Source organism: Osmerus mordax, chromosome 3 (genome assembly GCF_038355195.1).
Source record: "Osmerus mordax isolate fOsmMor3 chromosome 3, fOsmMor3.pri, whole genome shotgun sequence".
Taxonomy (NCBI): domain Eukaryota; kingdom Metazoa; phylum Chordata; class Actinopteri; order Osmeriformes; family Osmeridae; genus Osmerus; species Osmerus mordax.
Window position 1 is genome coordinate 9,989,621 of NC_090052.1, and position 6,000 is coordinate 9,995,620.

Genomic DNA, 6,000 nt, shown 5'->3' on the forward strand with positions numbered 1-6,000 from the left:
CATGGATAAGAAAGGACAGAAAGGACCACCCGTGTTAGCAATGATGATTGAGCAAGAGCCTCCGGTTTTGGAATGTTTGAGAAGCAGAATGAAGAAATCAGGGTGAAACGTTAAGTCAGAAAAACACACATCAGTGGCAGGATTGAACACGTTTCCCCGAGTTGTGAATTCCCCGCACCGTAAGAACCCATAGAAAGCCATTAAAAACGTGCAATCCAAGAGGGAATCGATGTAGGGGGAAAAGCAACCGCGTCTGAGCACTGAGAGCATGGTGTGCAGAATAGACAGAGTGAATGGGAGTCTATCGTCCACCTTAGCGGGGAAAGCTTTGCCTATGCCTTTGAACAGGAGTTTGACTGCTCGATTAGTGAAAAGGCTGGGGAACGAAGGATCATGGCATCTGGCATTGAATTGAATACCCGCAACCAGACCTTTAATATAGCGTGGCTGGAAGTGGCGAACATCAGTGCAGTGACACACAAAAGCACACACCACGTTAACACGCACGGGTACCAGCGGGACAGACAAAGACAGACAGAACATAGCGTACGTTCTCCAAGCGAAATCGTACGATCTAAGGGTAGAAGCAGCCAACCCCTTCCTCATATAACCCTTGGCTACCTCTAAATATGCCTGCAAGGAGTGCTTTTCTAATCTAGGACCAGTGACGCGAGGGGGGGGGGCGGCCAAGGGCCACTGGCTGGCGTACGGGCACAGATCCCTGAACACCTGAAAATTGAAACGGGACAGGGAATCAGCTATCACATTATCGTGGCCCGGCACGTGACGTGCTGTGAGGATGAAATTGTGAGTAACGGAGAGCCAAGTGATGCGTCTCATGAATGACATTATGCGTGGGCAGTTAGAGCGCCCCTTATTTATGATGCTCACCACAGCCTGATTGTCGCACAACACAGCTATGCGCTTACGACGCCACGACTGGCCCCACAGGTAACAAGCGACCACTACGGGGTAGATTTCGTACAGGGTGGAAGAGGCACCGGGCGCGGCGAAGTCATGGGGCCACGGGCTGGCGAACCACTGCTCCTGATAGAACCCCCCAAAACCAACGGACGGCGCGGCGTCGGTGAAAAACCGCAGAGAGTCCGAAGACCGAACAACGTCGTTGTAAAAGAACGACACGCCGTTCCAACCCTCGAGCAATTGCAACCAGAACGATAAGTCGGACCGGCAACCTTCGTCCAAGCACACTGGATCGAGCAAACCAGACACGGAAGACGCCAGAACGAGCAACCGGAAGATGAACGAGCGGCCCTGGGGAATCACGCGCATGGCGAAATTGAAGTGCCCGAGGAGAGACAGCAGCTGCCGCTTGGACATGACTGAAGACGCCACGAGCGACCGGGCCATGCTGCAAGCTTGCTCGAGCTTCTCAACCGGCAGGGAAGCCTTCATCTCTACCGTGTCCAGCGTGATGCCCAGAAACTCCAGGCGAGTGGCCGGCCCGAGAGTTTTCTCGTCTGAAAGGGGAACGCCCAGTCCGCGGAACAGATTTTTCAACAGCAGCAGGGAAGCGCCGGACGCATCGGACGGAGGATCTACCAAGAGAAAATCGTCTAAGAGGTGGAGCAACGCGGGGACCCGGACCCGGTTTAACAGGATCCAACAAAGGGCCTCGGAAACCCGGTTGAAAATGGAGGGGCTGCTCCTGCTCCCGAACGCGAGACGCACGGCGAAATAGAACCGGTTATCCCATTTCATCCCGAGCAAGTGCCACTGGGACAGGTGAACGGGGACGATCTTGAACGCGTCAGTGATGTCTGCTTTGGAAAGCCAGGCACCGGACCCCGCTAGCTTTATGAGCTTAATGGCGTGGTCCACGGTGGCATAGTGAAGCAAAAAAGGCTCGAGGGGAATAAGCCCGTTAATGCCGGGAATCGGACCGGAGCGCGGAGCAGACAGGTCCAGGATAAGACGTTTCTTACCGGAATACTTCCACGTAGCGACGCCGAGGGGACTACTGCGAAACAGTGGAAAAGGGGACGAGTCGAACGGGCCTATCACGTAGCGTTTACCACACTCTCTGGCCAGCAGCTGGGAAACGACAGCTGGCTCCCGCACCGCTGACTGGAGATTGCTCAAAACAAGTGAAGACGACAATGGACATGAAACCCCCACCCTGAATCCTTGAGTCAGCCCCGTGAGTAGATGATCAACGAACACGGAATCGGGATGGGACGAGAGTTCGAAAGCCAGTGCAGACACATTTATTGGAGTGGAAGGGTGCTCGGCCGTTAGTTCGGACCACCACGACGCCCTCGCTGAGGGCGGCCCCGACGTGGACACACCGACCACGGATGGGCTTCCTGACAGCCGCTGCAAACATGAAGGAAATTACAATTGCCGTAGGAGCACACACTCTCATTGAAATTATTGCAGATGACCCTCCTGGAAGCAACGTGCACCTTGCGGCCACGAACGTCCACGTTAGCCTTTCCGATGGCAGCACCAAGCCCGCGAGCGCGATGCTGGGCCCCGGGATCCCCCGGGAGAAACGGAACCAGTGGACAGAGAGGAGCAGCATGCCCCAAGCCGCCGCACGTGCCGCAAGACACGGCCTGGGAGCCCCCGACCAGCATAACCAGCAGCTCGGTATCCAGCACGGACCAGTCCAGCAACACGTTCGAGAGCAGCCTTGCTCGAAAACTCTTTGTGGTACTGGTAGAACAGGTTTCTCCCGTAGCACAGATTCAGGTCCCCAATCAGAGCCATGTAGCCGTCTAGTTCCTGCCGTCTAAGGGGAAACACGGAGCACACCACATCGCGGAAGATCCCGAAAGCTACCAGAAACTCCCCGATAGACAGGTCCCTTGCCAACCTGGGGTCAGCAGAACGGAGCACCGTGCTGTACTGATCGCTGGAGGAGACACTCGCGTCACACTCGGGCGAGGGGAGGATCAGACGAATCAAATTGATATTCCTGCTTTGCAGGATGTGGGATCTTAAGCGGGGGGTAATGTCAGCCCCCGAAGGGATGTAAGGCCTACCTGCTGACAGAACAGCTACTGCGGAAGCCAGGGTGTGCAGTGGCTCCTCCATGGGCACGAGGGGCGCCGAGGCTGGGAGCGGCGCAGCCACGGGAGCGGAAGCCCCGGCGTTCTCCAGAGACCGCAGGCGGGCATCGATGGATTGAAGGGGAGACGCCAGGACCAGAAGGGTAGAGGAGAGGGCTTCCCCGGGCCGATCGTAAACGGGAACAGGCAGAGGAGCGACGGCAGGGCCGGTAGACGGCCCAGCGTCCGAATCAAACACCTCCGGACGGCGCGACTTCCTTGTACGCTTCCGACCTTGAGCAGCGGAGGAGACAAGGGGAGCCTCGGGCGACGGGACTCGGCAAGGAGACACGCAGTCCACCCCGACGGCCAGGGCGCGGAGCTGGGAAAGCCCCAACCCGGGCGCTGGAAGGACACCCACGGAGCGCAGATCCGCCTCTAACGCAGACCCGTCGGAGCCCCGACGAGCCGCGAGCCGGGAACTGCGTCGAGCAGCGGGGGAGGCGGAACCCGGAACCGGGACGACCTCCTCGAACAACTCCAGCTCGAAATCCGACATAGCCTCCAAAAAAACAAGACAAGGGAAGGTCCAGCCACACGACACAGCAATAGCAATCGCGCACTTGATAGCATGGGCAAACTACACAGGGAGAGAATCATATTTAAAGGCACGGATCATGTGACACCATTAATTGATAGCGGGAGCGCTAATCGACCTGAACCCTAGTGACCGCCCGACCAGGGAACGGGGGAAGGTAGGGCGTTCTTAGCGGGGGGAGTGAGTAGTGTACACTACGATTAAGCCCGAGTGCAGAGATCGGTCTTGCCTGACTGAACTTGCCCAAGCTTCATATGTGACTGTCAAGCTCGTAGGAGCAACTTCCGGGTCACAACACTAAAATCTATGCAAAATTGAGAAAGGAGATTTCCACACACTATTTTAATTCCCAATTTCCATGTTTAAGCACATCAAAGAAAATCAGATAACGGGTTGTTTTTTTCGATTTTCGTTTTCCTGTTCTATGTTTTCCTATTTCTAAACAAAAATCCATTGGCCGCAAAGTACACGGACCGACATGTCAGGTGTCTTATCTAATGTTTACTTTCTTTTATTTGAAAAGCACAATGAAGAAGAAAAAAAGGAAAAAAACAACTATAGGTTACACTGGTTCTTCAGCTGTAATGTATTATGTGTGCCAGGTGTTTGGGCTGGTAAAAGGGTCTAGAGTCTGAGTCATTGTTGATGTTTCTGATGCCAACTGCACAGAGGAGAGACTAGCTGATCTACAGGTGAACCTTCTGGTAGGTGACTGTGTGCGTGTCCTGTTGTCTTCATAGTCAATATCTTCAACAACTGCGCTTGAGTTAGATGCTTTTCCACAGAAAAACACTTGAACAACACACTTGAACAATATTTCTTTGTGTGTGTGTGTGCGTGCATACGTGTGTGTGTTTGTCCTTGCCAGGCCCTGATTGAGGAGCAGCTCATTTGTAAGAGGCAGCTGTACCTGCTGTCCTTTGGCACTGAGACCAACAGTCTTTGGGACAGCCCCGTAGATGTCAATCCCTTCAGGTGAGAAAGAAAGGTCACTTTCAGGAGGTCAGATTGGGGTTAAAAGTCACAATGAGCTAGCTAGGTAACTGGATGGTTTTGAGATACAATCATTCTACAGCATAATAATATTGGCTTGAGGTAATGGTGCAAATGTGGACACAGTTGACGGTTCAACAAAAATCCTACTTAATTACTCATGAACTAACCTAACTGTAGATCAGTTATGAGTTATGGCATGCCTGATTCAGAGCACTTTACACTAAACATTCAAACTCCTGAGTTCATCGTCAGGATGTTATTGCTGACACATGTCCTTCAAATGAAAGCACCCATTATTCATAAGCAGCATTATAAACCGCTGAGTTTACCACTTCCACTTGAGCATTCTCCCCTTGTGGATGTCAGAGGGGTTGTGTTGTTATGGAGCATGGTGCTGGGGGACAGGCTTCTGGGTATGCAGCCCCATGGCCCAGACACCAGCAACATGAGGGAGCTGAAGGGGAGAGGCTCCTGGGTACTTTAGTAGGTGGGGCAGAGCTTTGAGGCTCCTGGGTAACATAGTACCACTGCGCAGACACCAGCACTGTCCCCACAGTTTGTTTTCTCTTCATCCTTCTGTTTATTTTTTAGTAGGGGTATTAATTTCGATTGAATATTCCTCGTGTTATTTCAGATGAGTCGAAATGCGTGGGTTTCGTTTGCATTAGTATGAAATTAACCATTGTGTTATCTTCAGGTCATTCTGACCCATCAGTCATTGTGACCCACCGTCGTATTGCGACAACTTTACCGCCTACAAAAACAAAGTGAAGCATTTTCTTTTAACCGTTGGGCTGTCTCAGACCCCCCACATTGCGAAGGTTAAAAGAAAATTATTTTTATATTTGTTTTTGTATTGGGTAAAATTGGGTAAACACAACGATGGTTTGTTATGAACCTTTGGGTCATGTGACCCGAAGGCAGCACAAGGGTTAAGACAATAACATTTGTAATTTGAATACAAATACAATACTTCAATACAAGTGCACTGATTTTCTATTGTCTTTGGTGAGACAAGTTTAGTCAAAAGATAAATAAGAAAATAAGACTGTACCATTCCCCAAACTATTTCAATTGTAATAGAAATAAAAATATATAATTTGGTCAGCTCAGCAGAGGTTGTTTTATCATCCGCTGTTGTTGTGTTCGAAGCAAAAAATGATGTTAATGAAGAGTGCCCGGTAGAACTGGCATTATCCTTGTGCCGTTGCGTAGGTCAGGCATGCCGCTCTAAAGCCCCTTTCCCCCTACTACTCACGTATATATCAATGCGACAGAGCTTACAGAAGGCATGATATTGATCTTTGCTGCTCTTAGTGGCAAAGATCTTCGCTTCTGCGTTCGGTCTTGCGCAGAAGCGTGTTCCTAGCTCCAAAACTCGTGCACGCTTGC

The 6,000-nt window shown here is 51.6% G+C and overlaps 1 protein-coding gene across 1 annotated transcript in view; it reads left to right on the forward strand.

Annotated features, from left to right (window-relative positions):
- The window catches only part of mosmoa (modulator of smoothened a), a 105,970-nt gene extending 100,507 nt beyond the window's left edge, over positions 1-5,463 (forward strand). Inside the window, exon 4 of the transcript XR_010876474.1 lies at positions 5,306-5,463. The gene's annotated coding sequence lies outside the window, so the exon portion shown is untranslated. The remainder of the gene's footprint in view (positions 1-5,305) is intronic.
- The last annotated feature ends 537 nt before the right edge of the window (positions 5,464-6,000 follow it).